The 9585-nt window shown below is 38.4% G+C and overlaps 1 pseudogene; it reads left to right on the top strand.

Moving 5' to 3' along the window:
- Nucleotides 1-4923: 4923 nt before the first annotated feature.
- Nucleotides 4924-6306, top strand: LOC149225044 (aldehyde oxidase GLOX pseudogene; annotated as a pseudogene).
- The last annotated feature ends 3279 nt before the right edge of the window (nucleotides 6307-9585 follow it).

Below are 9585 nucleotides of genomic sequence, written 5' to 3'. Positions count from 1 at the left end.
TGCTTTTTGTTGGATGGCGGTGCGATATCCCTTTGCAGTTTTATGGTTTCGTTCGGTGGTTTGGGCTGCGTACGTAGGCAGCGTTGAAATTATGACTTCAACACTCCCCTTTAATTTCAACAGCTGGGCATTCGGTCATACCGAGACACTTCCTCAAAAATTCAAAGCTTTTCTGATCCAGTGGCTTTGTCAATATGTCCGCAACCTGTTCTTGAGTCCTGCAATGTTCCAAGACAATTTCTCCATTGTTCACCAATTCTCTGATGTAGTGAAACCTTGTATCAATGTGTTTCGTTCTCTTATGAAACACTGAATTCTTTGACAATGCAATAGCTGAGCTATTGTCACATAAAATCACTGTCGCCTTTGCCTGCTCTTGGCCTAAGCTTCTCAACATTCTTCTCATCCACACTGCTTGACATGCTGCTGCTGTAGCTGCCACATATTCAGCCTCTGCTGTAGACAATGCTACAATGGACTGCTTCTTAGAAGCCCATGAGATGGCTTCTGAACCCATATTAAAAACATAACCGGAAGTGCTCTTCCGGTCATCTACACTTCCAGCCCAATCACTGTCAGTGTATCCAACCAAATCTGAATGTTCTGAGGCATGATATAGAATTCCAAACATTTTAGTGCCTTTGACATACCTCAAAATTCTCTTTGCTGCCTGCCAATGTGCCTCCTTTGGCCTCTCCATAAATCTGGAAATCAAACTAACAGCATACATTAAATCAAGCCTAGTTGCTGTTAAATACATAAGGCTGCCCACAATGCTTTTGTACAGGCTAGGATCAAAATCCTTGCTGCTGTCCTCTCTGCTGAGCTTTATTCCCATCACTGTGGGAGTGATTGCTGCCTTGCATTCTTCCATCTTAAATCTGCCCAAAACTTGATTTACATATCTTGCTTGAGATATAAAAATTCCTTTTTCATTTTGATCTACTTCTATGCCTAAGAAGTATCTCAACAAACCCATGTCAGTCATTTCAAATTCATCCTTCATGACTAATTTAAAATTCTCAATAAGATAAATATCATTTCCAGTGAAAATAACATCATCTACATACAAGACAACAATTAAGATTTTACCATCCTTTTCCTTGATGTAGACTGTGGGCTCTCCTTCACATTTTTCAAATTCATTATCCTATAGATATGAATCTATTCTGCTGTACCATGCTCTTGGTGCTTGCTTCAGCCCATAAAGAGCTTTCTTCAATTTGCACACTTTGTGCTCTTCACCTTTCTTCTCATATCCGAGAGGTTGTTCCACATAGACCTCTTCCTTTAACACTCCATTTAGGAATGTTGATTTCACATCCATTTGGTAGACTTTCCATTTGTTTTGTGCTGCTATGGACAGCACTGCTCTCACGGTTTCCATTCTTGCAACCGGGGCGAAAGTCTCCTCATAGTCTCTCCCATACTGCTGTTTGTACCCTTTAACAACCAGCCTTGCCTTGTGCCTTTCTATCTTGCCTTCAGCATTGCTTTTCGTCTTATAGACCCATTTCACACCAATGACTTCTTTGTCTCTTGGTAGCTCAACCAAATCCCATGTTTTGTTTCTCTCTATGGCATTCATCTCCTCATCCATAGCTTCTATCCATTTCCTATCTTTAATTGCATCTTCGAAATGAATAGGATCATCAACATGACAATACAAGGCAAATAAGGAATTCATTCCTTCATCATAAATATCACTTAGATTTCTAAACTTCTTACCTCGTTCACTTGGTGTGCAAGTGCTTGAAGATGCACTTGAATTTCCTCCTTGTGGTGTGCTTGGAGAAGCACTCTCATTGATCCTCAATGGTGTTCCTTGTTGTCCTTGTGTTGGCGCTGCTGTTTGGGGATTCATTTCAGCCACTTCCTCTTCATCTTCATCATGAGACAAAGAGTTCTTCACATTCACTGTTTTCTCTATGCTTCCATCCCAAGCTTCCTCTTCAATGAATTGAACATCCCTGCTGACAAAGAACTTCTTGGTAGATGGAATGTACAGCCTGTAGGCTTTGGATTCATCACTGTATCCAATGAAGATGCATTTCTCCCCTTTACTGTCCAACTTCCTCCTTAGCTGATCTGGTATGTGTGCATAGGCCACACATCCAAAAACTCTCAAGTGGGTGACACCTTGCTTTCTCCCACTCCATGCTTCTTCTGGCACTTTGTTCAACACTGCTTTTGTAGGACACCTATTCAATATATAAACTGCACAATGTACAGCTTCAGCCCAATACTCATTTGGCAAATGCTTTGCCTTCAGCATGCTCCTTGCCATATCCATGATGGTCCTGTTCTTCCTTTCAGCAACTCCATTTTGCTGTGGGGTGTACCGAGTTGTAAACTGTTTATGAATTCCATTTTCTCTACAAAACTTTAGGAATTCATTTGAGATATACTCACCTCCTCTATCAGTTCTCAATACTTTTATGTGCAGCCCGCTTTGGTTCTCCACAAGTGCTTTGAAATTTTGGAATTTCTCAAAGACTTCACTTTTGTTCTTGAGGAAATATATCCAAGTCTTTCTTGTAAAATCATCAATGAATGTCAAGAAATATAGGCTGCCATCTAATGATGGAGCTTGCATTGGTCCACACAAATCTGAGTGGATAATCTCTAAGGGTGTCTTTGCCCTTATGCTTTTCCCTGATGGAAAACTTTCTCTGTGTTGTTTTCCCAAAATGCAGCCTTCACATAGGCTGTCCGGTTTCTCTATCAATGGTAATCCCTTTACCATTCCCTTTCTGCTCAATAAGTTTAGACCTCCAAAATTGAGATGCCCAAATCTCAAGTGCCACAACCAATTTTCATCCTTTGGCACGCTTTGGAAGGCCTCTTGGGTGACTGCTGCCATTTCCCTTTTGTTCTTCATGTCTGCCCTGATCCGGAGAGGGAACATCCTGTTCCTTGTCATCTTCACTTCAGCAATGCATCTTTTGCTGGGTGGTATATCCATGATGGTGCATACATCATTTTTAAAGAAAACATTGTACCCCTTATGGACAAGCTGTCCAATACTCAAGAGATTACATCTCATTCCGGGGACATACTATACATCTGCTATGGTTTTCCTTTCTCCTTGCTTTGAAAATATTTTTACTTCTCCCTTTCCCATAACAGACACTTTACTATCAGTTCCTAGTGTGACTTCTGATTTCACATTTTTATCTAGGGCAGAAAAGAAGGCTATGTTTCCGGTCATATGGTTGCTGCAACCTGAGTCTAAAAACCATATGTCCTCACTATGTGTTTCAGCCATGTTACAAGCTAATAGGACATTTTCTTGACTGTTGTTTTCTCTTGTAACATTTGCATTTTGTCTGCTGTTCTTATCATGTTGTTTCTTTCTACAATCACTAGCATAATGTCCATACTTTTTGCAATAATAGCATTGAACATTAGATTTATCATACCTTTGTCCTTGAGCCTGATACTGATCTCTTTGTTGGCTGCTGCCTTGACCTTGGTTCTGATTTGGATTGCTGCCTCTTCCTTGTGCATTTGATGGGTTGTTCCTTCCACCTCTGTTCTGGCTTCTGCCTCTTCCTCTCTTGTTTCCTCTTCCTTGACCTCTTCCTCTTCCAAAGGAAATCTGGGTCTTGAAGGCTTGCTCAAGAGATGAGTTTTCATTCCTACTCGACCTCTGCTCATGTGTTATCAGTGATGCATGTAGCTCATCAACTGAATAGTTTGAGAGATCCTTTGTCTCTTCAATGGTGATGACTATGGCATCAAACCTTGAGGGTAAGACCCTCAATATTTTCTCCACAATCCTTCTGTCTTCGATGGTTTCTCCATGAGTTCTCATTTGTGTGATTACACCAATCACATGAGTGAAGAATGAGTCAATGTTATCTGACTCCTTCATGTTCAAGTTCTCAAAATCCTTTCTCAGCAATTGTAGTTTTGCTATCTTCACTCTCTCCATGCCTTGATAGGCTGTCTTAAGGGTTTCCCATGATTCATTTGTTGTCTTAGCTGCTGCTAACCTTGGAAATATACTCTAGTCTACTGCTAGATACAACAACACACGGGCTTTTGAATCCTTCTTCCTATTGCTCTTCAGCAGATCCTTCTCTCCCTGAGTTAATGCATTGAACTCAGTTTCATCTGCTGGTTCTTCAAAACCATCTTCAACTATTTCCCATAAGTCTTGGGAAGCAAGCAAGGCTTTCATAGTTATTGACCAGTAGTCATAGTTCTTCCCATTAAACTGTGGGAGCTGGGTATTAAACATACCCATACCAGTGCTTGTGCTGGCCATTCCTTGACTGTGTATTTAAAAAAAAACTGACTGTTTCTTTCAGCAGCAACACAAAGAAAAATCTTTGAGAAATACCTGAACCCTTTGTTGTCTGAGTCTTCTGTCTGCCTGAGAAGTTTTGCTACAGCAACAACCTTCTCCCTTCAGCTTCTTTAACTTCTTTAAAGAGCCTAAGCCAGCTCTGATACCACTGTTGGGTATTTTTGGATGGGGAAAATACCAAAACCAAGATTCAAACTAAACACAGAGACAATGCTCTGTTCTTTGACTCCAGGATCTTTTATGCACAGAGAGACTTAAAAAAAAATTACTAAGGAACAGAGTATTTCACCATAAAAAAAACATTCTATTCATTAAAACCTGATACAAAGATTTACCACTGTAAAATCCTTCTTATATTCACTGCTGTGAAAAACAACTTTTACAGGCTACTGTAAAACAAAACTTTACTGCTGTAATAAAAATTACATACTCCCCACACTGCTGTGCATTTTCATCTTACAAAAAAAACAAAAGTCAACTTAAAAAAACATCCGCTCCACCATTTGCAGTATTTCACTTTGCTTCACCACCAGTAAAAATAACATGCATATATTTCATATGCGCTCCCACGGTTTTCATTTATACATTATGCACTGTTGTGCATCACCATGGCTTTCATGGAAGTCAACCTTCTTTTTGCTGCAGCAAAAAACTTTACACCACCGCGCGCCTTTGCTGCGGACGGTACTTTGGTTAGCACTGGTGGATGGGGCGATGGAAACATGAGCGTTCGTAAATTTGTACCTTGTGAAACTTCTACATGTGATTGGGTTGATCCAGCTGGTGAACCTGGATCTGGGCTTCTGAACGATCGATGGTATGCTTCAAACCAGATCCTTCCTGACGGTAGAAGTATTGTTGTGGGGGGCAACTACGCTTTTACCTACGAATTCCTGCCACCAAGGAAGCCTGGTGAGGGAGTTTACAATCTGACGTTTCTAGAAGACACCTATGTGTCCCAAAACCTGCAGAGCCTGTACAATCTCTATCCTTTTCTTCATCTCTCATCCGATGGAAATCTCTTCATCTTCGCCAACCGTGATTCCATCTTGCTTGATTACCAAAGAAATGTTGTGGTCAGGCATTTTCCAAGAATCCCAGATGGCCCAAGAAATTACCCCACCACCGCCTCATCTGTGATGTTGCCACTGTCCGCATCTGATGCATTTCGGAGGACAGAAATTATGATCTGCGGTGGTGCTCCTGTTGACAGTTACAATTTGTCACTTGCAGGGATTTTCATTGACGCGCTCCAGAGCTGTGGAAGAATGGTTATCACAGATCCCAATGCCGATTGGGCAATGGAGAACATGCCTGCTCCCAGAGTTCTGGGAGATATGCTGCTTCTTCCCACCGGTGAAATTCTGATTATCAATGGAGCGGAGAAGGGATGTGCAGGTTATGGGCAAGCAACCAATCCAGCTCTTGCTCCTTATTTATACAGACCTAATGCATTGCCAGGGCAGCGCTTCTCAGTACTCGCAAGTTCCACTGTTCCAAGAATGTATCATTCCACTGCAATTGTATTGCCTGATGGTAGGATTTTTGTGGGAGGTTCCAACCCCAACAAAAATTATAATTTCACCGTTATGTTTCTCACAGAGCTTCGTCTGCAAGCATACAGTCCTTATTACTTAGACGAATCTTCCCTGAAGCCCACCATCATTTCTGTGCTGCCTGCTTCGGTCACTTATGGCGGTAGCTTCAAGGTTCAATTCGCTGCAAATAATCATCATAACATTTCCATTCAGTTCAACATTTATCCTCCGACCTTCACTACTCACTCTTTTTCCATGCATCAGAGATTGCTTCTGCTTGCATCTGCCACCCCACAATTAGAATTAGTAGGAGGAGCGGGGCAGAATATTTATAGTGCCCTAGTAACGGCACCTCCCACGCCTGTTGCAGCACCGCCTGGGTACTACATGCTATTCGTGCTCAACAGTGGAATACCCAGCGCTGCCACTTGGATTCATTTGTCTTCTAATTAGACTCATCCTTCCGATATGACATTCTCAATAATCTCCTCATATGTACTGTACTCTACCCTACTCTACTGTACTGAGTGAGCGCGCTGCAACGGTAACCTCTCGTACATTTCAGAGCAATAAAAGTTTTGGGTTTTTTTCTTTCTGTGGGGAAGAAATTTGAAATTTGTTAATCAAAATTGTACATTTTTTTTCACCAATGTAGTGAAAAAGTAATAAAAGTGAAAAAGCAATAAAAGAGTTTTGGGGATGAAATTTGAAAATTGTTATAAACCGTTTCTTTTGAAATTTGAAATTTGTTACGAAGCTTTTTCTTTTCAAAATTGTTATATAAAGTAAAAGATATTATTATATAAAGTGTCATGTTAGATTGTTATTATAGAAAGTGTGATGTTAAATGTAAAAAGACGAGGATGTTTAAAATGTTAATTATATATTTATTCTTTTAAAATTAATCCACTCTCATTAATGCTAATAAAATATCCATCATATTCATGTGTATTAAGTATCAAGATATAATTATCATTATTTTAAATTTGATTAAAAAATATTATAATTTAAACTTAAAAAAACACATGTTATAATTTTAAAACTCAACCTACTATTATGAATCACAAATTTATAAATTTAAAATAATTAATTTTTTTAACAATAAAATTTGAGATTAAAATCATATAATGTAAAATTAATTAATTACAATACCTTATTTACCTTTATTATCCAAAAAATTGTATAATTAATTTGATTATATATTTTTTCAATTAAAATCAAATTGTCTATTTGACACAAGTAAATATAACATTAGCAAAATTTAATAAACACATTTACTAGTGAGTTTTTAAGCATTTGTAAAATTATATAATATTATAAGATAAATTTATTTTTATTGTTTATAATGGTAAATTATAATATTAAATAAACAATTATTGTTAACGATCAACTAAACACTTAGATTACTCTAATAATAAAAATATCTAATAAAATATTATTATAATTAATGATGTAGTCTAATTGTTTCATGCTTTATTTTTCTTCACTAGAATCTAGATTGTCATTTTCCAATGTTTAAGAGATTTATTTTTTTTCCAATATTGTATTCAACTCATTGAATAGCTTAGAGGACTAGGATTAGGTGGACTACATAGATCAAGCCATCAAGCTAGTGATTACAACACATTATTATAACAAAAAAAAATCTATGGATTGCCTAGCCAATCCATTATACCAAAATCCTTCCACCTTTATATGCACAGTTCAATCAATCAATCCCCAGTGGAGATCCATTGGCCAAAAATGGCCAAAGTGTAATGTACCTCAATTTACTCAACTATTTTTTTCTTTCTTTTTGCAATAAATTCAAAAATACTCATTATATGAATCTAAGGTTTTACCTCATCATACATCTCATTTCAAAACATTTTTTCTCTAACACAATTTACATTTTCCATAGCTAGTGAAAAGAGAATTCTAGATGGTCCCTTGCTCACTAGTCTAGACACAACACCATACTCGTTCAAGGCATAACTTCTTGGTCAACCCGATCATACTATAGGGATCCATCTCGATTTTATTGGTTAACATATAACACCCTTCCTAAATGCCACATGTGATACTTGTACCCTTTTGTTCCAATATAATTTAACATAAGGGACTTAGGCTTTATGAATAATAAATTAATTGTACTATATCTTATATACTTATGGTGTATCTAAGTCTCTCCTTTTTCTTTCCCATACTTTATATATTCTTCCCATGGCATTAAGCTTCTCCATGGTATCATACCCATTTATGTTACCTCCTTGCTTTGCATACTCATAATTTTGTTTATGCACTAAAAATAAATTACTATTTTGTCCACCCTTAGCTCACTTATCTTTCTTTCTCGAATTAGGTTAAAAACATTATCCTTGGCATATATTATTATTACTATTTCGAAATAATTATATGACATGCAATTATCATAGTAAACCACCCCTCAACCTCTAACTTCAATGCTAACTTGGTCAAATGTGATGTACCTTCCTCAACCCTTAGTTCTTGTTTTCATGGAATTCATGGATCAATAATTCAATTGGGGGACTCATGTGATTAGTTAAAAAGCTTGGTGTGTGTCATGTGACCATGCTACATGGTCTTGTAATATTGGTTCACACCACGACTAGCACGTGGACCCAATGTGGTTGATTATTTGGATGGTGAGGATTACTGTACAAGGGGATTGTCACAAGTCCACTTTCTAGAAATATAAATACTTTTTTTTAAAGAAATAAATACTAATGTAGTTCAATAAGTTCATATTCATTAGGTTTCCCTACCCCTATAACAGTGTCTAGTGTGTAGACTGGGTAGGGGGGTGTGTCATAAAGTTATCCTTCTACCTCATCCTCTAACCATAAGGGCAAGTCATGCTCAATAGAAGGTTGAGCAGGAGGGTACATCACAAGTTTTTTTGATGGATGCCCATTCTTTATGGTCATGTTCCCAACCCTGCAACTAATGAGGCATCAAAAGTGGCCAACCAAGGTCTTCCTAAGATGATAGGATAACCATTAAACTTGGTTTTGGGATGCAGGACAAGGAAATCAATGGGATACTCCCAGGAGTCAATGGAGACCATTACATCCTCAATAAATCCCTCGGGAGCTATTATGGATCTATCTGCAAGTTGTAGTATGTAACCGGCCTCCTCCCAAATCTACCCAAGTAACTGTCCAACCGGGGTAAATGTGTGACGAGAGAGGTAACTATAAGGGATTCAACCTCCTTGGTGACCTTAAAGAAATGGAATCGACGGAATCAAATCAACCATACCTTCCACATCAGTAACAATACCCCTAGGGGACATCCCAGCCACTCAGACATCTTGCCCCTAGGTCCCACTGACCTTTTAGACCTCTTAACATTTGGACGCTCTCATGCTAGCATCTAGGGACCTCTTGACACTCTCACAGGCCTACAAGCCACCATCCAAGGACTTTTCCCAGTGGACCTGTGCCAACATCCCTTGAAATCAAGGCACTTTTCTGGCCCAGAATTTCGGCCACTCCCCAGAATTTGTGTAACTTTTAGAATCCATCGAAGACATGATGACAAAGATAAAAAATGAGAAATAAAACTCAGGACTAAGCCTAACCATCCCCAACTGGGATTGACATTCTGTCAAACACTTGGAATCAATGCAACCTATAGGTTTAGGATACAAGACAAAGCATGAATGACTAAAAACACTTATGAACCATGGCAAGAAGGATCACCAACGTCTCCATTGAACTATTATAACAT

The sequence above is a fragment of the Pinus tabuliformis genome, chromosome Q (assembly GCF_031772625.1).
Source record: "Pinus tabuliformis cultivar Carrire ecotype Pingquan chromosome Q, CPIR1, whole genome shotgun sequence".
Classification (NCBI taxonomy): domain Eukaryota; kingdom Viridiplantae; phylum Streptophyta; class Pinopsida; order Pinales; family Pinaceae; genus Pinus; species Pinus tabuliformis.
The sequence above is the reverse complement of the archived record's forward strand: the minus strand, read 5'-3'. Positions and strand labels throughout refer to the sequence as shown.